The sequence below is a fragment of the Peromyscus californicus genome, unplaced genomic scaffold (assembly GCF_007827085.1).
Source record: "Peromyscus californicus insignis strain IS unplaced genomic scaffold, ASM782708v3 Scaffold_24__1_contigs__length_46423439, whole genome shotgun sequence".
Lineage (NCBI taxonomy): Eukaryota > Metazoa > Chordata > Mammalia > Rodentia > Cricetidae > Peromyscus > Peromyscus californicus.
In genome coordinates this window covers 14386820-14414570 of record NW_026294535.1, presented here as the reverse complement: position 1 = coordinate 14414570, position 27751 = coordinate 14386820, and the positions used below count along the sequence as shown (strand labels likewise).

Sequence of the window (27751 nt, the reverse complement as noted above, 5' to 3'; positions counted from 1 at the left end):
CAGGCTAGCCTCAAACATCTAGTGATCTTCCTATATCTGCCTCCTAAGTGCTAAAATTATATTCATGCACCATACTATCTAGCTTTGTAAAGTTTTAAAATAAATGTTTTTTTTAAGTCTCATATTTCTGTGTTCTAAATAAGAAATTTAAGACAACCCAACATCCCAAGGATCATCCTCACATATATTATTCTAGAATCTTTATGATACTAGCTTTCAGATTTAGCTCTAGGATCTGTTTTGAATTGAATTTTCAATCCATCGTGAGGAAAAGGTCGAGGCACCTTCCTTAATATAGATATCTAGTTACATATCAAAGTCTGTACTTTTGATCACCACAGTTTATCGTGACTCAATTGGCCACAGAGATGGGAGTCTCTTTCTGAACTCTAAACTCTGTCACGTAGATCTATACGCCTATCTTTATGACTACCACATTGTCAAGTGATTAAAGCTTTCACAGTAAGCCTGAAGATCAGGGAGTGCTGGTCCGTACCTTTGTTCGCTTAGAAAGTCGTTGTTTGCCTGGGCTGCATTTTAAAGGACGCTTTAGTGTCTGGGAGGGATAATCCTGTGCCAATTTCATAGCACAAAATGTGTAGACACCTAGACAGACGCTCCCAACTTCATACGGTGAGACTGGGCTCTCTCTTTGTGGTCACCACTCATTTCCCTATGGTAATGTCAGCTCATGAGAGCAGAGACCGCACGTTCTCTTCACCTCCCAGTCCCAAGCGTGATCAGGCTTCTGGTAGGTTTTCTTTCAACAATTACTTTGTCAACAAAAGGAGTAACCAGGTCCAAGAGCCACGCGGTGGCTTATCTCTAGTACCAAAGTCAAGGGCAGGCTGTGTCTAGAATTTCAGTTTCTGAATGTCTCTATTTTATCTTTTTTCCACAACACATCCGAAAGCAGTAGACAGAAGGAAGGAAAAGCAAGGGCGGGAGGAATGGAGGTAGGAAATAGATAAGAGCCCTTCTGGAAAGTTCTTTGAAAGGCTCTTGTTTTGAAACCACTTAGCCCATTACCTGTAGCTTCCAGCTTCTGAACATGCACAACATGCACGTGTCTATTCTTTGTGTAGGATGCCAAGGGATGCCAGTGATTCGCGGGTTCCAAACTACAACCTTGGCAGGGGACAATAGTTCTTTCCCTTCCTGACACAGTGCTAAAAAAAAATAAAGGACAGATGCGCAGGCCAGAATGGATCCAGAGGTCAGGAGACGACAATCCCAGCAGAACTGGCCAGGAATCACAGTGCCTCCAATTCCCAACATCTCTAGGGACCAACAGTCGGCAACTTTCCCCCTTCGCCACCGAATTTAGGAAAGGCCCTTACCTTTAGGAAAACAAAGAGTAGACATCCTGGAGAAGTGGATGTCAGGGGGGAGGGGGGGAAGATAACCTGGTATAAATCTGAGAGGAGAATACTCGGAGAAAAAGATAAGGAATGTATGAGTAAAGACGGAGGTGGCTTCAGTGCGCAACCCCTAATTCATGCGGCATGCAATCTTCTTAAATAGCGGTTGCAGGATGTAAATGCGCATTTGGAGGGCCGGGCACTGTCAATAAGCCCATCAGCCAAATTGTCTCTTCAAGTAATTACATGTCCCTCCTATTGAAATGAATGGGTGTCACTTACAGGTAACCGGGAAGACGTGGTCCCAGGAGCTTACAAGGTGCTCTGAAGATTGATTTAGAAACAGTGACTAAGGCAGATTTCTACCAGAAACAGCTATCGATCAGGAGAGAAAGGGATCAGTATGTCATAGCCAAGGAAACGCTCGCTTAGGGGGGATTTCATGAGCGCAACACGGTAGTCACTTCAGAGGCAAATCTAAGGTGAGACATGGCCCTGCCACAACTTGTTCTCAAGTCTGCAGGGGAGGGGCCGGGGCAGCATCCCTGTACGTGGCTCATTCCCTTGGTTCTCAGCTTGAGGCGTTTTCTCTGCATGAGATTAGGTTGCCTGGGAAGATGCACGTTATCTGTTCTCTTTCGTCACTTGCCTATCGCTTGTTTCCAGCTTCAAGAACAGAGGGGGAGCACGTATGCTTAGCCTGCCAGGCGGTGGGTTTCTTGGGAAGAACATGAGTCCCAAAGGCTGCAGTCTGTGTCCAAATCGTCCACTCTCTGTGTGATCCTGGGGAAAAACCAACAAAAAGCACATTAGTCCTCCCATCTGAAGGACAGAAACAATAATTTTGTAATCCTCACCTCCTAGCACTGTATGATTAAATGACACCCAGTCACTAAATGGCCCAATGTGCATTAAGACTTCAGTAACAAAATAAAATACAGCAAATAAATAGGTGGATCTTTTAAATGAGTAAGTAAGTGGTGTTCTCTGGCTGCAAAGACAGCAAAACAGTGGTCGGAAGTGTTACTGGGGGCTTACTTTGGGCCAGGCACTATGCTGGATGAACATTACTCAGTGCTGTTGGGAGATGGGGTTATTGAAGCATCAATAACAGCCTGACCATTCTGGCTCTTCTCTGTGAGCAGGACATTATTCATTAGAGAAGTCAGGTTATCAGGACAGCCCTTACCTTGGTGACAAGTGAGTCACTGGAGAAATCAGTCTTGGAATAAATAAGTGACAAGCTCCAACAGTAGACCAAAAGACAATGCAAGGATTTAGTGGCTCAAGGAAGCCCACAGGAGATCAAGAGGACCCAGAGACTCCCGACAGTGCAGAGCGGTTGCCTCCCATGGGCTGGAGTAAGTGGGAGAAATGGCGTTTCCAGGATGCAGTGAGTCAAGGGATCACAGCCACCCTGGGCTTGAATGATGAGTCATAGCCAAGCCATGGTGAGGCAGAAGCAGTAAGAATTCCTAAACTATTCTCCTCTCATTTGGTTGATTTCCTGTTGCTATGGCATAATGGCTCCACCCAACAAGAAGCTGGAGACGGTGGAGCCCAGGGGATGCTGCCCAGAATCATTTTTGTCTGGAGCAGAGAACAATATACAAGGGCTGAAGACAAACCATCTGGCTGGAAGAACCACAGAATAATGTGAATAGGTGCATAGAACCACTGCCCATTACACCTACTGGATTATGTTAGGAAATGAACAGTGTTGACCGTTAAACTGAGCAACACTCACAGAACTATTGTGATGTGCTGGGGTTGCTGTGAATGTGTTGCTCTGATTTGGTGGATAAATAAAACACTGATTGGCCAGTAGCCAGGCAGGAAGTATAGTATAGGCAGGACAAGCAGAGAAGAGAATTCTGGGAAGAGGAAGGCTGAGTCAGGAGTTGCCAGCCAGACACAGAGGAAGCGAGATATAAAAGTACTGGTAAGTCACAAGCCACGTGGTGAATTATAGATTAATAGAAATGGGTTAATTTAAGATATAAGAACTAGATACAAGAAGCCTGCCACAGCCATACAGTTTATAAGTAATATAAATCTCTGTGTGTTTACTTGGGTCTGAGTGGCTGTGGGCCTGGGCAGGACTGGAGAAAACTCCAGCTACAGTGAAGTTAAAGATGAAGGCAGGCTTTTTGTTTTCTTCTACAACTGATAAAGACACCAACAGTCGGGCTCATTGGTTCACGGAGGCCCATCATTTCTTCTTCTCAGACTTCACTGAGATCCCACACTTGCAAATGATGCCATATTTTTATTTTGTTGAATTTAAGAATCCTGGCTTTGTTAATGAACCCAGATCATCCTCACCTGCCGCTCTATCCCCTTTCATTTTTCTAGGCTAACAATCATCTGATTAAGACTGGGGCTTTGCCAGGCAGTGATGGCCTAGACCTTTAATCTCAGCACTCGAGAGACAGAGGCAGGCAGATCTCTGTGAGTTTGAGGCCAGCCTGGTCTACAGAGCAAGTTCCAGGACAAGCTCCAAAGCTACACAGAGAAATCCTGTCTCAAAAAACCAAAAAAAAAAAAAAAAAAAAGACTGGGGGCTTTTTCTGTTTGTCCAAACAGAACGTTTTTCTGAAAGAAGAATTTATTATCATTATTTATGATATATTTTTATTTTATGAAAATAAAGTTATTTTTATTTTTGTAAAAATAGAACAAAATACAATTCTAATTTAACTTCATTGTTGTTGTTTTGAAACACACTGGCAGCTCAGGCTTGCCTCAGACTCACCACGTAGCAGTGGGTGACTTTAAACTCCTAATTCTGCTGTCTCTCCCTCCCCAGTGCTGAGTTGACAAAGCTGTACCACCATGCCCAGCCCTCTAAACGGTTCTGAAGTTTACAACGTGGTGGCGCTAAGTGCAGACACACTCCTGTGCAAGCGTCACGGTATCTAACCCCTAGACTTTCCACCATCCTACATGGAAACGATACCCATTAAACAAGAGCTCTCCATTTCTTCCTTCCACAAGCCCTACACCACCATTCTTCTGCCTTTCCTCCTGTGCGGAGCTGGCTGCTCCAGGACCCTTGCAGACACGGAATTACACAGAACTTGCCTTTGCAGCTGGCTTGTTTCACTTAGCTTAGTGTTCCCAAGCATTATCCACGGTGCAGCCTGAGTCCTTCCTTCAAGAAGGTGAAAACACTCACACTGTTTTATCTGTTCAAGTGTCAACCCTTGGCTGTTGTCAATAATGCTGGTCTAAACACGGGTGTCCAAATACTCAGTCTTCAATTCTTTGGGAGTTATACCCAGACGTGAAATTGTTGGGTTGTGTGGTAATTACCTTTATCTATTTTGGGAAGCCATTATACATTATTTTACACCCGTCAACACTGTGCTGGGTTTCTAATGGGCCCACCGCCTCACCTTTACTTACCTCAGTTGTTTTTTTTTTTTATTGTTGTCGATGTTTGCTTTTGTTGACAGCCATTGCAGTGTGTATGAATTCGTATGTTGCTGTGGTTTTGATCCTTATTTCCTTAATGTTTGGTGTTGCCAAGCACGGCTTGAGTAACTTACGGCCCTCTGTACATTTTCTCCGCAGATATGTGAGTTTGAGTCCCTTGCCAATTTGAAAACCAGGATGTCAGAGGCTTTGCCGTGGAGCTCTAGGGACTATGTACACAGTCTTTCATTTCCCCACCTTACGTTTTTTTCTCTTGGTAACTTGAGGAGTATAAAACCCCTTCTCACTTTTCTGTGTTGTTCTGCCCTACTGGGAGGCACCAGCAAGGAGCCAGGAGAAGGACTCTCTTAGTCCATAAATGACAATCCTAAACATTTTTAAATGCTTTATTTTTGCATTTATTATATGTATGTATGTTGTGTAAATATGTCATGTGGGCAGGGGAAGACCCTGAGAGGCCAGAAGAGGGCGTTAGATCCCCTGGAACTGGAGTTACCTGCATTGTGAGCTGCCTGACATGGGTTCTGGGAACCCAAGTTGGGTCTTCCGGAAGGGTAGCAGAGCACTCATAACCACTGAGACATCTCTCTAGTCCCACAAACTTTTTTTTTCTTAATTTAGGGGGAAAAAACTAAAAAGTCCAGAGAGAAGCATCTCAGCTCCAGGTGTAGGCAACTCTAGCTATGGTGGCTCAGACTCAGGTTGTGGGGTCCCTTATTATGAAAAGGTGGCATCCCTCCATTCATGTTTATATTCCACCCCATGAGCAAGTGCCAGGCAAAAGACAGGTTCAGTTTCCCTTAGAGTTACCAGAAAAGGCCCAGCATGTTCTTCTGTGTTAACATTGATCAAAGGTTGAGTATGGGCTATATTCTCAGCACTTGAGAAGTTGAGACAGAAGGATCAGGAGTTCAAGGCCAGCCTAGACAACACACCCCTGAAATAGTGAGACACTATCTTAAACAAAACAATAAATCCTTCACAGCATCATTAAGGCCAATGTCTAAGAAAACATCCCTGGGGAATTTGAAGTGCTTGACTTGACAAGCGTTGTCAATATTGACATTGGCCATCATTTTGATTTACTCCTTCTATAGTTAACTTACTCCCCTTATAGAAGGAGGAAATGCTCAAGCTAATGGTGCATTACTCAGGGACTGTATTCTGAGTCCCCTTACTCATAAGATGCATGGGTCTAGTGGGTTAGAAAGAAAAGGCCATAGAAATAATTATGTTTAAGGAAAAAAATTGGTGTAGATGATTGTTCAATGAGATCTTTCAAAGCAAACAAACCAACTTCATTAATCACCAAATTCTGCCTGTTTTATGAAAATATAGAAATGGGATAGAACATGAAGATGAATGATCCAAGTCTGTGTCCTAACCCTCCAGCTGCCCACTGTGTGCCCTGAACACAGTCCTTGACCTGGGTGTCTGATCCAAGACAAGAATAGAGGGGAGACAGCAAGCATCAGCTAGACTGAAGAGTTGGATGTGGTATTGCATTTGCAGGTAGTATGTGGGGAAAGGAAGGAGGGCATGATTCCAGGACTAACTGTGAGTCTTCCTTAGCTCACATAGAAATGGAAATCACTCACAAACGATATTTCAATTATTAGTAGCAAGAAAGTGTTAGCATTATACCTCACAGTGGATCATCTCAATCACAACAGGAGAAACTGATCCAGAGCAATGGCTTTCTGGATGTTTTGATTGAAGACATCCAAGGCAGGACAAGAGATCCTATAGTTGACATATTTCACCCAATTCTACTTTCCAACTTTAAAATCCATTCATGGGTTGCAAAAGTAAACATTTGAAAATACTGCCTAAATCAAATAAGAATGAAAAAAAGAAACCATGATCGATTCAAGATAAAATCTGTGATATACAGATCTGAGTGATTTGTGCATACCTGTGTGATAATGAAGGTACTACTTCCTAAATATACCACATATATACTTCCTATATACAACTGTTTGCTGGTGGGTATACCTACATGGTAGTTATGATGTTAATAAGCATTGCATATGAGCAAGCTATCTTAGTGAGTGCCTTAGCTACTTTTCTATTGCCATAAACAAAACGCTCTGACCAAGGCAACTCATAAAAGAAAGCATTCCATTTGGGGCTTGCTTGCAGTTTTAGAGGGTGATTCTCTGACCATCATGGTGGGAAACATGGCTGCCGCCATGGGCAGATGCTGGAGAAGCATGAGGCAGAGAGGGAGAAGCTGGAAAATGGCCCTGTCTTTAAAAAAAAAAAAAAAAAAAAAGGACAGCTCCTAAGGAATAATACCCAAGATTGTACTCTGGCCTACACACACACACACACACACACACACACACACACACACACACGTACAGTGAAATGAGGAATCATAAACAGATCTTGAAGGAGCATATAGAATACGAGAACTCAGTAAGTACTGTGAGAGACCAAATATCTGAGATCAAAGCCATGTGTGTGATTGACTTCATGACAGAGAATACAATGCTCTTGTGTAGTGTCAATAGTAAATGCAGTCCTTCCAACACTGTGGCCTTAAGATTTCCTTCACTGTAACTAAAGCCCAGTGACCTTTATCAGAGTTGCCCATACACACACACACACACACACACACACACACACACACACACACACACATCACCATAAAGAGCTGAGTCTGAGCTTCCAGGTTATTTGGCTCCAGTGCAGATAAGCACACACAATAATTCTAACAATCTGCTCTTGCTTCAAGCGTGTGTGCACCAATAACACAAAGTTCACTGAAGGAGCTGTAAAACACTGCTCCATGAGAGTCAATCCAACCATTTAGATCTCACGCTGCCTACAAAAATAGCTGCCGTAAAAGAAAATCAGATGCGGTGAATAATTCACACAAGTGCCCTGGTGTGGGCGGGAGTTGGGTGCTATTTGCTTTGATACTGCGAAACCTGCAGTTAGAATACAGACTTCTTCTGCCTAGAATGTCAGCCTGAGCATTTTAAGCCACTGACAGTTGCAGAGCGAATGGGAATGTTCTGGTCACGCAGCTGTGGCACTAAGGGGCACCGGGAGGCGTGGTAGTTTCTAATTAATGACTTATTTCTGTCAGTATATGTTATCTTTGTTTTGGGGGTTGTTTTCAACCCCCTCTGTGGGCTGTAAACAGACTGTGATGTCTTAGATGATACAGAAGCTGAAGAATAACTTCAAATCTCCTTTTAGAATAATATTCAAGTTCTCTCTTTACCCCAACATGTTCGTCCTGTGAATTTAACTCAACACCTATGACATCTATTTTCAGAGGCCCTGGAGGGCTGAGACACCAAAGAAAGAGGGTAGAAATAGGCAAGTGAGAATATTAATTGTATCTTCTTGTTTGTTGTGTTCTGTGATGTTCTAACATGCTGGAGGTCTTCTGAACATGGAAGAAACTCTTCCCCGAACTAGTGAATTTCTGTGAGTATGCTATTCATAGAAACCATCCAATTTCAAGCTCACGTGACCACATGCTTTTCATCTAACCCTCAGACACTAAGCCAATATTGCCTGTGCCCTACATCACCCCAGGGCCAAGTGTGGGGCAGGGTGGGCAGGCTCTGCCTCTGCAGCCCAAAGTTCTCCAGAAATTGCTAGCCAGCCAATGCTGAATTGCTCAATGGCTCACTCCCTGCCCCATAGAAAAAGAAAAGGGCTGTAGTTTATGACTTCTCATTCTTTTCTGGCTCCTGACCAAATCTGGTGACCCCCGTGTGGCCCAGAATGACGGGCATTCCTCCTCTTCTCAGAAAATATAAGTAATAAATTCTTCTTCCAATAACATTAGTTTCTCCATGTTGTCACTCAGTCACTTCCGTAAATAAATTCCCACAGGCACAAAACAAGGCAACTACCCTCCAGTCATTTTTAGGAAGATGGTCATTTGGTTTCAAGTCTGGTTCAGAGGCAACCCATTTCATCAGAACATCCTAAGTGACCTACCTGTAGCTGAGGATAAGAACCAGACATTCCATATATGAGTCTTCTTATTGCCACACGGCAAAATGGTACATGTGGAAGTACACTCTTGGGTTGACATTTAATTTTTTTTTCTTTTGGTTTTTTGAGACAGGGTTTCTCTGTGTAGCTTTGCGCCTTTCCTGGAACTCACTTGGTAGCCCAGGCTGGCCTCGAACTCACAGAGATCCGCCTGGCTCTGCCTCCGGAATGCTGGGATTAAAGGCGTGTGCCACCACCGCCTGCTGGGCTGGAGGGATAGCTCAGCCGTTAAAGGCTAGGCTCACAACCAAAAATATAAGAGTTGGGTTGACATTTATAGGGACACCAACGACTAGAAGCGTGTGCCCTGCCGAGGAGGGCGGGAACGCAAACCTGTAAAGGACGTGAACAGAGGAGCCTTTTCTTGGAGGCTCTTCCAACTGCTCAGGCAACACACGGATCACAATTGCATTGAAATTGATGTACTGACTTCTGTGGGATGTTCTGTATGTCAAATATGTTGCTCTGATTGGTTGGTAAATAAAACACTGATTGGCCAGTAGCCAGGCAGGAAGGATAGGCAGAACAAGCAGAGAAGAGAATTCTGGGAAGTGGAAGGCTGAGTCAGAGAGACACTGCCAGCCACCGCCATGATGACAAACAGCATGTGAAGATGCCGGTAAGCCACGAGCCATGTGGCAAGGTATAGATTAATGGAAATGGATTAATTTAAGCTGTAAGAACAGTTAGCAAGAAGCCTGCCATGGCCATACAGTTTGTAAGCAATATAAGTCTCTGTGTTTACTTGGTTGGGTCTGAGCAGCCGTGGGATTGGCGGGTGACAGAGATTTGTCCTGACTGTGGGCCAGGCAGGAAAACTCTAGCTACAACTGACTGCCCAGCTGTGACCGCTGCCGTAAAATCCTCTTCACTGGACCCTTATGACCGTGAGTACCGTTATCATCCCACTTCAGAGAAAATTTCGAGGTGAAAGACAATGGGCCAAGGTCACAGAGTGTACACAGACTCCACAAAGTCTAAATCCACACTCCACTACTTGCTCTAGACCATCTGTCAAAGCGGAATGAGGCAATTTCTCTCCCACGACACAGAATCCAAGAGTACAGTTCCCTTTGCAAACAATGTGTCCATCGGAAAACCCTCAACTCCTAATTGGCACCTCCTATTGGCTGGCAGATGGAGCCGCATTCCTTCCAAACCAAACATATTTGGGGGTAGGTTTTTAGAAGGTTCCAGTTCAAAAAACATTGGGAAATAGGCAGCCCTCTTAGAGTCCAGAGATTGCTTTTCCTAGAATTCAGTGTTCTCAGGAATGAGAACACTGTTATTAACACTTCTGTTAATGACCCAGGTCACTCTATCTTCAATTTCTCAGGTCACTCTGTCTTCACTATTCTCTGTGGTCTGTGTTTAGGGCTAAATTGTTTCTCTGTGTTTCTAAACACACCGGAATTTTCATTCTGTCTTGTTTGGAAATCCATCAAGAGCTTCATTCCAATGGACTTGTTTCTGATTCCAGCTGTACAGCTGTGTAAGCTATGGCCTTGAGCCCCGATTTCCTCATCTGGAAGATGGCTATTGTAACTCTGACTTTCTCAGCTGTGAGTGAGTGTGTGTGTGTGTGTGTGTGTGTGTGTGTGTGTGTGTGTGTGTGTGTGTACACGCACGTGCGTGGGCACACATGCAGGTGCACTTCTGTGTGGGTTTGTAAACACGTTCCTTCATGTTGATGCTGGAAGACAGCCCTGAGTGTCATCCTCAAGAATGCCATCCAACTCTCTTTGAAGCAGTCTGCCGTTGATTGGGAACTTATCAATCAATTGGGGGGGGGGGGATGAGGGATCCTCCTGTTTCCTCCTCCCCAGTACTAGAACTATAAATGTACACCACCACACTTGGAATTTTTATGTGGATTCTGGGTCAAACTCAGTTCCTCACGCTTGCAAGGAATGAGATTTATTCTCCCCACTCCCTAGTTAGAAAAGAAGATAAAAATAAGTCCACTGTGCTGCGCTAAGACCAATTATTAACATGATGAATGTGCGACGATGATGGTTTAGCCATGAGCAATGGCTCTCTGATTTCCATATATGCAGTTTGGAAAAGAATCGCCAGTAGCTAGTGGAGCTGTAGAAGAGGCAGGTACATTATGGACCTGCGTCCAAATAGGGCTTGATGAACCAGCCATAAAGTTAACGCTGGCCGAGTACATCTGAGGATTCAAGAGCTTATACAGGAAGTCTGTTGGAACTAGATGATGGAGTAAATAAAATCTAAACAAATCTAGCAAAGGACCGTGAGGAGTACAACCCAGAGTTTCTCCAAATGTTTGCAACTTTTCATGTCATAGAACTCTAGAAAGAGAGCTAAAAAAAAATCAAGCATTAATATTGTTCTCAAGTCCATCCTACTTTGGGGCCAGATGTCCTTGACTATGTCATTCAGCCTCGGGTGTCAGTTTCATCCCCTAGAAGAAGAGAGTGTTGGACCAGCTGATCTCAGCGACCTCTTCCTGTTGAGCCACTCCACAAATCAACGACACCATTGTCCCTCCCCTTGTACTCTGGAGATACTGTTGCCACAATAATTAGCGCTGCCCCCAAGTAACATCACGTAGCAAAGTCCAGTCACGCACGGGAATTCTAAGCAGTGTGAGTGTGAATTCTAATCCCTCTTTGTTCGTACTGTCCTTGAATAACCTTGGGCAGGGCACCTAACTTCCGCTCATTCCCTCCGATACCTCATGACACAAAAAAAAAAAGTTCCCTGGCCTACTAATTTCCAACTGCCCTCCAAGTGCCCTTACATTTCTGCCACCCACAGAAAATCATAAAATTAGGCTTTTTCTTTGAATAATTCTCAGTTGCAGAGTTTTCACTTCAAGCTTGGAAGCCCTATTTTTTTCCTTTTCAAATTATAACCACTCTTTAAGGAAGGCCAAATTTAAGTGAAGGTTTAAAAAGCTATCGTATCTACAGCAAAGTCAAGGTCTATGAGGAGGGCTGAGTCTCACTGTAGAATGGAACTGCCATACTTTCAGTAGGTTGCAACAAAAAGTAGAAACTGCATATTTCACCAAGCATTTTTGAGTAGATGTATTTTCTAATCATATTGACACTATAATTCCTGCCCTGAATTAAACAAAAAAGTTTAATATTTTTGTTAAATAATAATAAAGTGAAAGTAGTGTAAATAGTATGTGTTTGACACTACGATGAGGGATTTACATAGCATGCCTATTAATACTCATTCAATGGCTTAAATAGTAGGTGTTTCCTTTCTCATGTAACTATTGGCCAATGAGTGGCTTTTTTTGAGTTGATTGAATGAGCACCATGTAGTGGTTTGAGAAATGTCTTCCTATAGGCTCTGTATTTAAACACCGGGTTCCCAGTTGATGGCCACTCAGCATCCCATTTGGGCCAAGATGCCTGCTAATGGCTGCCACGTTTCCCCGCCACAATCGACTCTAATCTCTCTGGAGTCACAAACCCGAACAAACCTTCTTCTACACGTTGCCTTGGTCATGGACTTTTATCCCAGCAACAGAAAAGTAACTAATACACCAACAATAACATGATGGGGAATCCATCCTCCAACTCCACCATGCTCAGGGTAAGGTCGACATCTCCACTTGAGCTTGCATAATGGCGGTGTGTACCACAGACATTCTGACAGCTAGCAGGGTAGACCTCCCCCATGTCCCTTCCCACAGGTTCAGAAATGTTGACCCAAAAGGTCACCCTACAGGTTCCCCTGCACGTTTCCTTTCTAGGATCAAATCCAGTGTGGATATATAAGTTAGTCCATAACAAGGAGAATGAGGCCGCAAGGATCACCTCAGACCCATCATAACTAACCCCTGCCTCACCTTCCTGGGACATTTGGAATGTAACCACCCCAGCAAAATAGAACTGGTTTCCACCAGATGCTCCTGCTGTGCTAGGAAATGGTGGCTGGGTAGGCAACCAAAACGGTGGACTAAAAGCATCTTACCATTTTAATAAATACCCTCTGAAGAATTATTATCTTTATCTTGAAGAGACCCCGGTTCAGAGAAGATTAAATGATTTGCCCTTGTGCCAGAGCTGGAAATTGGAAAAGTCTATGCTAATAACCATCAAATAGACAGCTCTGAAATGCCAATGTATATAAGAAGCATTGTAGAGTTCCATTAAAAAGTGGATGATCAGACTCCACAACCAGAGATTCTGACTCAATAGCCTTCCTTCTCTCTTCTCCTCTCCTCTCTTCTCATTTCTTCTCCCATATAGTCTTGAACTCCTCTACCTCCCAAATAAGGAGATTACAGGTGTGCAACACCACCTTATCCTTCGTTTGATAATCTTACTTAGTTTAGACACAAGTAGCCTATAATCTATATCTTGACCTAAGATAGGGCTGGATATCATTTGGATAGAAATCTGATTTAAAACAAAACGAAGCTAATTTTCTGGACATCCCAGACTCACTGTTTATAAAAGCAAGGTATCATTCCAAGCACCCCCGAGGGAACATCTCATCATAGTCCCTCTGTAGCTTTTAGACATCAGCTTCATCTACTGCCTACTGGGTGCTCCCTCACAGAAGACGGATGAAGAAAACACATTTAAATGAAGAGAGTGAGGTCAAGAGAAACTTTACAGGTTTCCTGAGTAACCATCAAAGAGTATTAGAAGATTTATGGCTGAAGACAGTCAACTGTTTGGAGTAGGGGGGAAATCAATCACAAGCCTCCAAATATTGATAGGCATCATGGGTAATGGATGCCCAGAAGTAACACAGCTGTTCAGAAACTATGTTGCATTACAAGTGAGAACAGACTAATAATGTACACTGTGTAGCCATACAAGGCTCTCAGCCTCACAAAGCATTCTGAATTTATTCAGTCAGATCCTGGTGGACCCCATGTCTCTCATCAATGTTGCAGCAGAGGACCCTGTATGAAATGAAACATTGTGTTGATGTCTCTTAAGATATGGCAGGATCCCTCTTTTCAACCAAGCCCTCTGCAAACAGACTTGAGTTCATTTTTCCTTCGCGTCCTTTCTACTGAACTCTTAGAATGCTATTTTTCATGCATTTAGTCCCCATGTTTTCCACATCAATAGGATATGTCTGACTCTGAGTCCTCACACCATCTAACTCATAAGCCATGTTCATCACAGGTGCTTAGTACAAACTTGGAAAATAAAAAAGAATGATCTAGGACAGTGAGTAAGCACATTCAAAAGATAACACCGACGCTCCAAGGTAGAAGTAGCTTTTTGGACATTGGTCCTGTTTTTACCACCCTTTTAAAAAGCACTTTTCGAAATCACGTTTGTCACAGAGTACTCACATGGACCTTTGCACTTGAACTTTATGGCAAAACTATTTCTCAATACCCATGTGTTTTCCTTACTTTTTTACCCCACAGTAAATCATGTAGATGGTACTTGGGCATAGTCTCGAATACCAGAATCTGAACAATTCCCCACACACCCATGATACTACTAAAAGCTTCATTTCTGTCTTGGGTAGAAGAGGAGCCCCAGCTAAAAGTCAGGGGCAAAGCCATGGCTGAAAAGGGAGGCAGGGCCATTGTTGAGAAACTTGTTTCCAGCAGCCTCCGTATCTCTTATGTTGATGAAAACTGGCAAATCATTAACACAGGAGATAAAGGATTTCTTTCTTCTCTCTGTTGTTTTTAATTTCTTTCTTAAATTTTTTTTTTACATTTATTTATTTACTCTGTGTGAGCACGGGAATGTTCAATGACCCTCACGTCACTGGAGGTCAGAGGACAACTTCCAGCCGGTTCTCTCCTTCCACCATGCAGGGTTTGAGGTTCTAACTCAGAACTTTCGGCTTGGTTGCAAGTGTCTAACCCAGCAGTTCTCAATGTGTGGGTCAAGGCCCCTGCGGGGGTCGCATAGCAGGTATTTACATCACGATTCATAACAGTAGCAAAATCACAGTTATGAAGTGGCAACAAAATAACTTTATGGTTGGGGGTCACCACCACATGAGGAACTGTATTCAAAGGTCTCAGTGTTAGGAAGGTTGAGAACCACTGGTAACTCTCTGAGCTGACTCTCTGCTCACCTGTCACAGTTTAATTTTAAAGCTCTGCCCATGGCATGTTGCTGGGGCTCTTCAGAGCTATACCCTCCCCTCTTGCTTTTCAATCCTGATGCTTTTCACCACTTTCTTCCCCCCAGGAGCAAACACTGTCTGCACTGCCCCCGATTCCCACGCTCACATAGATAGCGTCACGCTTCATTCTGTGAAATGAAATCTCTCTGACTCACCGTGTGCCCAAAGACATAAACCCTAACTTCTCTTCATTACAAAAGTAAAACCCGGAAAGCCCGCTCCAGCTCTTTTTCCAAACACGATCAGAAGCGTTATTTAACAAAGACACCTCCTCACACATTCTCCTGCTGGGGATCTAATGGGCTGGAAATGGAACAACTAATTGTCTGTAGGAATAAGGATGGTCATCCAAAGAGACACCAGCAGTTATCCCTGGGCAAATAACAAAACAAACAAAAATTTTCCTATGTGCTCACTCACTATATTAGAAATATAACAGGAATTCCATATTACTGAAAATAATTTGGGTTTAAATTTTATTTATTCAAATAGCTATAAAGAGTTTTCAAAATGAGTGCGATCTTTGATTTTGCAATTTCACTTCCAAGGATTAATTCCTAATTAATATACCAATGCACACCTACTCGAAACTTTGCTATAGCTTTAAATGTTTTATAATGCAAATTATCAAGCATACACATATGTAAGAAGAAAATGATCAGCCACCAGGTACCCACATCTAGCTTTGTTGATCAATGTTTTTCCCAGTTCCTTCTTCGTTTACTTCTCGTTACTTTTTTCGCCTTTTTTTTTTTCATTAAAACAGTCTGAAATAAACGTTGTCTTGGCATTCAACTCAGAAGTAGCTCAGTTTAAACCTCTGGGGGAAAGGATTTTTTTTTTCTGCTTCTATTCAGATTTATGGTGAAATTCAGGAATAATTTTTTAAAAATTAGTATTACACGAATGTCGTTAGCTTAGACAACCAAGTGAGCAGCAGTTCCTTTGTGTAGGGGCATGGTGGTGTGGGGTGTGCATCTTGTGTGTGGAGGCCAGAAGAAAGGACAGGGTGTCCTGCTTTCTTACTCTCTACCCTGTTCCTCTGAGGCAGGCTCTATTACTGAACCTGGGGTTCTGCAGCTGGCCAGCACACCCCGGCTATCTTCCTGTCTCTGTCTCCCACAGTACTATGGTGGGTGCTGAGGATCTGAACTCAGTGCCTCATGCTTCTGCAGCAAGAGCTCTTATTATTAGCAGAGCCATTTCCCCAGTACAGCACTGACTCCTTAAAATCATCTAAAAACATATTCACGTGTAATTTTAGAGTGCTAAAAAAAAATGTCTTCTTATAAGTTGTTCAAGTATGGATCCAAAAGTTCTACAGGCCAGATTCATCAATATTTTTTCCATGTCTCCAAATATGTCTCCAAAATATGTAACCATTTCTCTCCTTCCTGTTAGTCCATTTATTGTTGAAGGAATCAAGACATGGAATGCCATAGATGTTACTCATGTTTTGGATTTGGTCGGTTTTGCTCATGTCATTCAATCAATGTTCCTTCACCCCCTGAAACTAGTATTTGGAGCTAATGCCTCAGCTGAATTCGGAATCTTGTTTCATTCTGATAACTAATCTTGGGCCAGGATACTTCATAGGGCTCTGTGTGTTTCCTGTTACATCACATCAGAAAAGACACTAGACCTGTTCCACTCCACTGTCAGTGATGCTTCCACCGATGGATGAACTGGATTTTCTTCAGCCTAGCCTTCTGCGTTAGGTTGCTTTCTACTGCTGTGATAACCACCGCCCACATTCGCAGAGGACTTCCCTCCGCTTCCCTTGGTGATGGACTGGGTACCCGAAAGTGTGAGATGAAATATACCCTTTTCTCCTCAAGTTACCTTTGGTTCTGGTGCCTTATCACAGCAGCAGAATCTCTAAGACGGGAATCTTTTTTATTTTACTCACTAGCTACGTACCAGTTACTGCTTGTATTACATTTCCTCTTTCTCCTCTCTGCTGTTTTGCTAGTGTTATTTCTAACGTAACAGGATGTGTAATATGCACTGCTCTTACACATATGTTTCCCCTTTGTCTCACTCTTCCACGTAGAACCAAATACTGTCAGTGCTCGCCATCAACGCCTGTGGCTCCTGTTCCCAGCCCCTCCTGGCTGGGCACACTCATTGTCCAATGGGTTTCTCAGAAAGGATTCCGACTCCTTGCGTACATGTCTTGATATGTGAAGGACAACCAGAGAAGTAACACGGCCTTGTTTTTAAAGGACAGACTGGAAACAAAATAACCAAAGTCCAGGACAGGCGAAAGAAATAATCTAAGGTCAGTTAAGTAATGGGACCCAGGTCTGAGGTCCGAGTAAGCACTGTAATGCTACAACCACTTCTGAAAAGTAGAAAACGCCATATAATCCCACAGTGAGTGGCAAGGGTGTTTGTGAAGTGTAAGGCTTCCATGGTGATATGCCACGAGGTTAGGAAAAGCAGCAGATTGGATATGCACAAAACACTTGGTAGTGATTTTTTCATTGCAGTACTTGTGATCTGGTCGGAAAGAATATGTCTATTTAAAGCAAGATATGATCTGAAATTCTCGGGTTTTATTTTAGTGTGCCATTTTTAATCAATGCCCCAAGACAGGGTGTACCAAGGAAGAGCAACATGAGCTAATTAGCAGGCTCAGGGCAGCCTATGCTAGTCTCAATGTTCTGCCTACGATTAGCACTCAATGTTGGCTAGTACCAAGAAAGCGAACATTAGTCAGTTTCAAGCAAAGTCATTTTGGGTACTCCTCCTGACTCAGTCAAGTGCCTGCCTCTAAGGTTATACTGAGAATGATGGGTGAAGGAACCAAGTGATGTGGGCTGTGATCAACATCCAGGCAGAGAAGATGAATGATCACCCGCTCTCAACACTAATAGGGATGTGTCCATTTTTATTTAGTCCAAGGAATAAAAATCAGTATGGATAGAAAGCCCAGAAAAGAGCCTGAGGCTGTGGATGAGAGAAGCACATAACATCATCAAGGGAAGGAGATTAGAAAGGTAGGAGAAGAGACAGGGTGAGCTGAGGACACAATAGGACTCTATTTTTGTGTTTGCCCTGGACATGGTAGAACTGAGGCCCAGGAAAAGACCCATGGGGAAGCAAGAGACTATTTCTGTGCCTCATGGAGTTATGTATCCACGGGTCACACCTGGTGGAAGGCCCCAAAGACCGGGGACTTCATCAGCGTAAAAAGGGCATATGAACCAGCCTGTCACCCTGAGTATGCTGGAAAGGGGTCATGCAATCCAACATTGACTCAATTCACAGATGCAGGCAAAAAGCCTCAGGTCGGACGTCAGGGAACACCTGGGCTTTAAAGATGTATGACAGACAATGTCGCCCACAGATCCGACAGCATTATTCACCCTACAATTAGACATCCAGCCCCTACAACCATGGCAGCCCCTGGGTCCCAATAAGATAAGAAGCCCAGCTAGACCCATGTCTACCCCACCCCAAGGCCCACAAAGACTAAAATGTTGCCATTCACAGGCAAAACTGCCCCCACAGACCTACCCCCCAATCCAGGACCCTTAAGCCTTCTAAAAGCTACCTATTTGGTTTGAAATGCATCAAAGCCCAGTCTCACTAGAATCTGGTGGCTTTGCCTGCATATGAAGCTGCCTTATTACGAAGGGACTGCAGTAATGGGAGACCATACCAACTTCTCTGACACCGAGTCATGCAGATGGCAACAGTCAGGCAGAGGGCGGCTCGCCTTACGGTCTGTGACATCAGCCTCTGCATCGGCAGGCCCCCGACAAATTATGCCCGTCTCTGCAACGAGACTCAGAGTCCACCTGGGGGACAGGATACTTACTCCCCCAGACGATGCCTGGTGGGCTTGCACTACAGGTTTGACCCCTGTGTACGTGCTCAAGTTTTAAATAACACTCAGGGTTTCTGCGTCTTAGTACAATTGGTCCCTAGAATAGCCTATTACCCTGAAAAAGAAATTCTCCACTGGCTGGAACCACCAGAGCAGGCCAAATGGGAAGTTTTCACAGCCATATGGTGTCCTGCCTCCTAGGCCTAGGTTTAGCTGGGGACATAGGTATTGGGATTTCAGCCCTCATTCTCCAAGACCAGAATGAGAGGACTCTGAGCATGGCCATGATGCAGATATAGCCACTCTAGAAAAATCTATCACCCGTTTAGAAGAATCCCCCTCCTCCTTAGCTGAAGTAGTCCTCCAGAACAGAAGAGGGCTGGACTTACTATTCTTTCAACAAGGAGGCCTACGCTTGGCCCTAGGGAAACAGTGTCGTTTTTATGCCAATAACTCGGGAGTCATGGACTTAGAGAGTCCATGACCCTGCTGAGAAAGAGGTTGCATGACAGGAAACTCGAGAGGCCACCAAATGCGGGATGGTATGAGTCCCTGGTTAACTGGTTGGTCTCCCTGGTTGACCACGCTCTTGTCTGCTCTGGCTGGCCCCTTAGTCCTCCTGTTGACCTTAACGTGTGGGCCTTGCATCATTAATGCATTAGTTAGGTTTGTCAAAGGATCGCCACCGTTCAATTGATAACTCGTAGACCTGGAAGAATCATCTCCGAGATTTGAGATGACCCATTACTCAAGGGGGAGGGGGGAGATGTGACAGCCAGCGGCATAGGTGAGTATGGGCACCGAGCTGGGAGCCCGACCCTGGCCGGCAGCTCCTGCTTGCCTTGGCTCGACCTTTGGCATGGCCCCCAGCTCCACTTCCGGTTTGCTACTTCACCATTCTTTCGTGAGGCCAGGACAGTGGCCTCCTCCCCAGTCAGCTCCTGAACCCAGCACAGCCTGCCCAGTCTGGGCAGGCTCAAGCCGGCCAATCAGAAAAGGGCAGATCCTGCAAACCCCACCCACTTCTCTTTTTTTGTGGTGCATATCCGGGCCTACCCTAACATGTCCAAAGGTGCCACAGCCAATCAAATTTAAACTAGCGTAACGGTTGCTTGCTTAGCCCATTGTGTTTGCTGGAGACGACCTAACTGTCCCTGGAATTCCTAGCGGTGTATAAAAGGAGCCTGCGAGCTTCTCTTGGGGTTACCACCATTTCGTTGTGTGGCCGACCCCCCCCCCCCCCCCGCATGCAGGAATTTGCTCTCGAGAAATGAGCACTCTTATGGATTGCATGTGTGAGTGATGATCTTTGTGGAGTGATCTGTGGACCCTAACAGTTGAGGGCTTCAGTCTTGCACTTCAGTCTTACAACTGTGTACGCTTAAACACACAGGCGAGAAGGCCAGGCAAATACCATGACAGCCTGCCCTAATAGCTCAGTTAAGAACTAGGCCTCGTTGCCTGCTTTTTGGAACCCAGCAATCAGTTTCTGAGGAAGAGCCACAAACACAGGACAATCAATCTTCAACGTCCCCATCAGCAAGGACAAGGAGGCCTGGTGGCCTAAGCCATAAACAGCTCAAAGTAATAACCAAATAAAGACAAAACCTGGGACTTGTCCAGGCCTGCCCATGAAATGGAATATCTGTAGCCCTGATCAACGCCTAATTAGCCCTGGCCAATTAGAACACACTAATATGATTGCTACTTGCTTAAGCCAATCATATCTAAAGTGACCTAACTGCCCTAGGAACTCTCCTTCTGCTAGGCTTAAAAGGAGCCCACCTGTTCCTCTCAGGGTCTTTACCATCTTGCCTTTGTGTGGGATGGCAGACCCCAATATACTGGAATAATGAATGTTCTTGCTGATTCCATACGTGGATGGTGGCCTTTTGTGGGACTCCTCCGGGGCCCTAACACAGGCAGCGAATCCATGCAGTTAGTGGGCTGCTCCCTGTATGCCTGTGACTCAGTGTGCAGGCTGAGTAGCAGATCAATCCCTCATCTTCTAATAGCTATTCTAGAGGTACTGGCCACATCCCAAAGCACCCACGTCTGATGGAATGGGGATGTCAGGGTTAGGGCATCTCTATAAGGGATTGTAAGGACTAGCCATGTTTTGAGCAGCTGTCTATCCCATTAGTCCAAGGGTAATTATTACTACTGTGTCTTTCTTTCTTGTAAAACTCTCTTAATAAGCATGAAGTTAGATGTGGTGGCTCACACCTTTAATCCCAGCGCTCGGAAGGCAGAGGCTGGGTGATCTCTGAGTTTGAGGCCAGCCTGCTCTACAGAGTGAGTTCCAGGACAGCCAGAGTTACGTAGTGAGACCCTCTCTCTCACAGAAAAACAACAGAGGCTGGGGAGATGGTTCCGTGGTTAAGAGCACCAGCTGCTCTTGCAAAGGACCCACATTCAATCCCCAGCACCCACACGGCAGCTCATCACTATCTGTTACTCCAGTTCCGGAGTTCCAATGCTCTCTTAGGATCCTATGTGCATGTGGACATACAAATTCACAAAAGTGCACACACACACACACACACACACACACACACACACATACACATTTAAAAAAAATTGAAAGGATAAATAAGCAAATATATAGGGGGCTGAAGGGATGGTTAAGCACTTAGGAACACTCAGGTTCGATTCCCAGCATCTACGTAATGACTCCCATCATCTGTAACTCCAGTTCCATGGGACCTGACGCCCTCCTCTGGCCTCCGTGAGTACTGCAGGCACACGGTGCACAGACATACATGCAGGCAAAACACTCATGCACCTAAAATGAAAACAAATATTTAATATATGTAATTTGTAAAACAACAACAAAAGAATGAAATTATGTGCTGTCCTGCCTATACTGCACCTCTCCTGATGACACTCTCCAAGAAGATGGTAACCACTCACTTAAGAATAATCATTATTAGTAAGAACCCCCATGGGGATAACCTCGGACCACCCCTTACATTGCACAGCTAAATTCAAGACTTGGAGAAAAACAATCCATGCCACTTACATTCACATGGGGTGTCAAGCAATAACCCGAGTGGAGGAGACAGAGGGATCACTTTTGATGGAGAATGAGGACCCAGGGCATCTCAAACATGATGCTTTTCATCTGACTTCCTATTTGGCCAGTTAAGGGAGGTGGGAGTGAATGTGAATTTTATTTTCACTCCTGGTTATTTTAAGAACTCTTGCTTGTTGTTACCTTAATCACATTTGGTTCCCAGTTTCTAGAAGTGTCAAGACTTCACAGTGAACCTACATGGCACTTCAGTCTGAGAAACAGATCAATACTTCCCACGGACTCAGTATATTATCCAAAGTGGGGCCTGCCTTGTCCTAGCTTAATCCTGATCTGTTACCCATGTAGTGAGGACATACGAAAGGAAAGACATGAACTTGAGTAGTCTCACAACTGTCCAGGCGTTGCCTACCTTTTCTTTGAGTGGAAGGTAGGGTCTCTCACTGGCCTAGAACTTATCAAGTACGTGAAGCTGCCTGGCCCGTAAGACCCAGGGATCTCCCTATCCCCACCACCATACCCAGCTTTAGAAAACCAATTCCTTGCTGTGTGTGCCACAAACATGGAGGTCAGAGAACAATCAGGATAAGCCGGTGCTCATTCCAGCCTGTGACCATCAGTCTTGGTGCAGGTGCCCCGACTTGTTGAGCCCTCTGGCCCCCAGTTTTGTTTGTTTGTTTGTTTTAAAATGTATGCTCTAAGGATTGAGTTTCAGCTCCTCAGACTTGCCAGGCAAGCACTCTGCCAGCCGAGCTCTCTCTCCAACCCCAGTTAACTTTTAAATTAACATTTGCATTTTCAAGGTTACACATTGAAAGTAAGCAAGCTGGTTTTAGTTACTTGTCGTTCAAACTATGACCAAGTTGAAAATGAATAAGAGAAAGATTCTCAAAGTTTCTCTGACGAGTTTCCAGAAACTCCAATGGACACATTCGACTGTTGAAACACTCAGATCTCAGCTATCTGTTTCATCAATTAACAGTCTCAAGTTTCAAGTGCATTTGTAAACGTAATATAAATTCAGATGCTCGACAGGACAAATTTATAATGGAAACAAGCAATAACATCTCTACCATTTAAAGAGCTCTCTCTCTTGTGATCTTTAATCAAATAAACCTCAAGCCACCAGAAAAAAAGAATTCTCTTAACTCTCCTAGCTCTGCTTACAAAGTTAATCAAAATCTTTGTAACCTTTCGACTTAACACCGGCAAGGTTAAAATAAGTTACACAGTTTATACCACCATGAAGACAGACATCTCCTGGCGTCAGAACCAGCCCTGCCCTCTGGAAATAGCAAATCCTGGCCCTTTCAGAGCAGCTTAATTCGGGTAGATGGAATTCAGCAGCCATCAGCCTAGGCTGGATTCAAGTCATCTCTTTACTGCCTGACTGACTTCTGCATTCTTCTCATATTCTGTTTGTCCAGCTCCAGCCAGAAGATCCCATCCGTCTAACAACCATCAGCCTTTCTTTGGTCTAAGTTGAATTGAGTGGAAGTTACCCCTCAAAGTTGACATGCTACAGCCTGAAGAGCCCTTGGGAATGCACATGGCTCCCTTGGATGGAAATCACATTACCTAGCTCTCACACTGACACACACACACACACACACACACACACACACACACACACACACACACACACACTGGTTTGGCTTCCTCAAGGGGAGGTACAGTGAGGAACAGGCTATTATGAGATGAATTCAATGCCCTTTGAAAGCTTTTTCTTTTCTTTTTTTTGATATTTGCTTAGAAGGCTCTGTAGAAGGAACACGGGGGCCTTTTGTAAGCCCGTTTGAAAGGCTAGTCTCCAAGGTGATCACAAACTCAAGGCATTGTTAGGAGAAAGTCTATTATATAAAGATGGTTAGAGCTGGAAGCGATTTGATGATGGTTTATTTGGTCCAATCTCACTCTCCAAAGGGCAGGCATGGAGAAACGGGGAAATTCCACTTCTTCTATGCTCTAGTTACCACACAAGTTAGCCTTCAATTATGATGTCCAGAGTGCTCTCAGTGATCTTCCCCTACTCTCGTCCCCAGCCATATCATGATTCTCAAATCCACATGACCCCTGAGTTATATCCTCACGCGATAAGGGAGTTTCTTCTACCGAGTTCAGTGGAAGTAACGAGGTATTCATTCACTACTCCAAATTCTAACCCAGACTCACCTCTCCCTGAACATTTTGTAGATAGGAGCTAAATTTTAGAGGACCAAAGAGTCCAAAGGAGATTCAGAGTCTTGTCTTGTGTGTTTGTGTGTGTGTGTGTGTGTGTGTGTGTGTGTGTGTGTGTGTGTGTGTTGGAAGAAAAGGGTCAAGGTTGGGTGGAAGAGATGGTAGGGTCGCAGGGTCCAGATGGAAAATGAGCAAAGTTGAACATGTTTGTAGGGAGAGCAGATGAGGCCAAATACACACAGCAGAGGCCAAATGGTTGACAGACAAGGCCTCTCTCTGAGTAGCAAGGACACAGGGTAAAGCACCGATTCAGAAGGAAAGACAAGATGCTTCACTTCCAGAGGGAAGAGAAGGGATGCTTGCTATACTGTGAGGACATGAGTGAGAAAACAGTTTTGATAACGGTGAAGATAGAGGCTGAGCAGGAGGGGATGGAAGGTGGATAAACGTGAAGGATGGAGGATCCGGCCACCATCAGCTAACGGAGTCTCGGAGACGAGGGAATGGATGATTTGGAAGGACATCAGGGTTAGAGATTTCAGATACGGTGATCCTGAGTTAGTGGCACAGCTGAGTAGGGATGTTGAAACCCCAGCAGGGCAGGACAGAGGCCCCAGCTGAAGACCCGGAGCCAGCGGGTTAGCAGGTTACCCTTCTTGCACCAGAGGCGTCCAGCTGACATCTGGCCAAAGCCGGGGGAGAGAGAGGTCGAAATTGTGCTGCCAAAACCCTCTGTGAGTTCTCCAGATGGGTGGCTGACGATACGTGATAGGTTTGACAGAGGATGAGGTGTGAGGGAAATTTATGTGAGAAGGAAAGAATACGGCCTGGGCATAGTTTTAAAGGGTAAGGGTGATATCAACTCCCGACACGCAGCCCCAAAGGGCAGAGGCTAGGTACGAAGGAGTCTCACCAAGCACAGGCACTTGCTGCTGACCCGTGACAACCTGAGTTCAATCCCTGGAACCCACACGGAGGAAGGAGAGAGCCGACCCCCAAGGGTTGTCTTCTGGTCCCCATACACATGCTGTGGGACATGCATGCTCACCCCACCCTCCCATAAACAAGCACATGTTTTAAAGAATGAGTGCTTGTGGGGCGGTGGTGGCATACACCTTTAATCTCAGCACATGGGAGGGCAAAGGCAGGCGGATCTCTGTGAGTTCAAGGCCAGCCTGGTCTACAGAGTGAGTTCCTGGACATCCAGGGCTGCACAGAGAAACTCTGTCTCGGGGGTTGGGGGGATAAGTCCTCTCTAAGAATAGGAAGAAGCAGGAATCTCAAGAGATTAAGGCCCACATGATGGCAGAAAGGGGAAGCTTGGTAGAAATGATAAAGATACAGGCATGGGGTCCTGAAGGGCACGACTGAACGCTGTAGACTATGGGGAGGCAGAAGGGGAGAGAACACATCCTGAGACCATCCAAAGAGGCCTTTGATGCTGGTGCTTAATCCTAAGAATGCTGTTGTGTTAATAATACATGAAGGGCATTTAGGAAAATGATTGACACGTAGTCAGCTCTGAAGAAGTGTCAACATGAGAGGGGAAAACATTACCATGCCACACTTCCCCCAAAGTCACAAATGTCCAGTTCCATCAAACCCAAAAGAACATATTATCGTCTTTTAACACAGAGAGCTACAAAGTAAAAGTTCTGTCAGAGTCACTTGTAGATTTTATTTCTTACTGATTCTAAGGTAGAGGCAGTTCAAGGCCAGCCTCAGCTACTCAGTGGGTTCAAGACCATGTTGCGCTACATGAGAACTTGTCTAAAAAACAAAAAACAAGCAAACAAACAAAAAGCCAGGGGCTGGAGAGCCGGCTCAGCAGTTAAGAGCATTCGTTGCTCTCACAGGGGCCCCAGGTTTATTTCTCAGCACCCACTTCGGTGGCTCACAAACGTCTGAACTCCAGTGTCAAGAGATTGGACACTGTGTTCTGATTTCCCTGGCACCAGGCACACACATGGTACACATACGTTCATGCAGCCAAGACAATCATCCACATACGATAAATATTTAAAACAAACCGAACCACCTCAAACCAAACAAACCAAACCAACAAACGACAATAAAAAAAACTTCAGTATGACGGATCATTTAAAAAAAAATCAAAAATAAGATTACCCCATGATTGGGCAATCTCTTTTCTAGATGTGCCTGTGTACATATATGTAAATAAATATAAATCAAAAGCAGGGGTTTGAACAGGTATTTGTGTGCTCATTTCTATGCTAGAGATCGTCACAAAAGCCAAGATGTAGAAACAGCGTCACCTCTGGATGAACAGATAAAGAGAAGGCAACAGGCAAGAAGTGGGAATTTACTCAGCCTTAGAAAGGAAGGCAATTAGCTGGTTACAGACAGGCAAGTGCTGAATGATTCTTTTCTATGCATTATCTGATGTCAGGTTCACAGAAGGAATGATGTGGTTACCAGAGGCTTTCGGGAAGGGGACGCTGTTTCATGGGTCCGGTTTCAGATTTGTAGTATGAAAGTGTTCTGGAAATCAGTTTCTCCACAGTGGGGGTGCACACAGTGCCACTGGACCGCACGCTCAAGAGAGGTCACATGTTCCTGTAAGCTTAGCATCAAGGAGGCTGAGCACAAGGGGAATGTGAGTTCCAAGGCGGTTCTGGGCTGCTTACCCCTGTCTCAAAGCACAAAGTGACAACAAAAATATGGTGAAGGTGACAGATTTTATGATATATTGATATATATATATATATATATATATATATATCACAATTAAAATAAAATCAAGGTTAAAATGGTCATTCAGTATCTCCTCTTCTCCCACCTGATAGATAAAAAGCCAAGGAAAGGTAATTGTTTATCCCAGGCTGCCAGCTCACGGACACAGAATCAGGACCAGAACTCTGCCTGGTGTGACCCTCACTGTGGGTCTTGGTCCATTTCTGTGTGTGTGTGTGTGTGTGTGTGTGTGTGTGTGTGTGTGTGTGTGTGCATGCGTGTGTGTGTGTGTGTGTGTGTCCCTCTCTGTCATCTCTCTGTGTCTCTCTGTCTGTCTGTCTGTCTCTGTCTATGTATCTCTCTGTGTGTCTATCTGTCTCTATCTCTCTCTGTTATCTTTGTCTCTCTCTCTCTCTCTCTGTGTCTGTGTGTGTGCCTGTCATCTCTGTCTTTGTGTCTCTCTGTGTGTCTGTGTCTGTCTGTCTTCCTCTGTATGTGTGTCTGTTGTCTATGTGTCTCTGTTTGTCTCTGTCACTGTGTGTGTATCCCTCTCTGTTGTCTCTGTCTCTGTGTGTGCGTGCGTGCATGTGTGTGCATGTGTGCGTGTGCGTGTGCGTGTGCGTGTGCGTGTGTGTGTGTGTGTGTGTGGTGCTGAGGTAGAGAAAAAGAGGAGGCGGCTGATTTATGGGCAGTGACGTTCCAATGAACCTGAAAGGGATCAAGACTCTCCTCTGCTCATAAATGTTCCTGCGTCTGTGCCCTTTCTCCTGATCTCAGATGGATTATTCAGCTCAGCCGGATCCCACAGGCCACCCTGGAAACCTCCAGCTACTCACAGCTCCCGGAGTCTGAGGCAGGCCAGAGAGCAGATGAGAGAAGCTTTTCTGTTCCCCAGCTGTTCCCCCATGTAATTTAGAAGTCCAGACAGTCCCAGCAGAAAACAGGAAAGAAAACACAGGGGCGCCCTTCAAAATGAGCTTGGTGTGGGGTCTTTCGTGGGGAAGCGGCTAGTCCAAACTTGCTGCCTTAGGCTCCCTCTGCAAACGGAAGGGAGAGGAAGCCTCTCTTCCCCTTTAGGAGTGTTCCTTT

At 44.7% G+C, this 27751-nt stretch overlaps 1 long non-coding RNA gene across 1 annotated transcript; it reads right to left on the bottom strand.

The window, feature by feature from the left end:
* Nucleotides 1-185: 185 nt before the first annotated feature.
* Nucleotides 186-27751, bottom strand: LOC128119996 (uncharacterized). The gene is made up of 2 exons (XR_008221741.1): nucleotides 27499-27751; nucleotides 186-2144 (listed from the first exon to the last, which is right to left on the bottom strand). It is a non-coding gene; the product is annotated as an uncharacterized LOC128119996 (long non-coding RNA).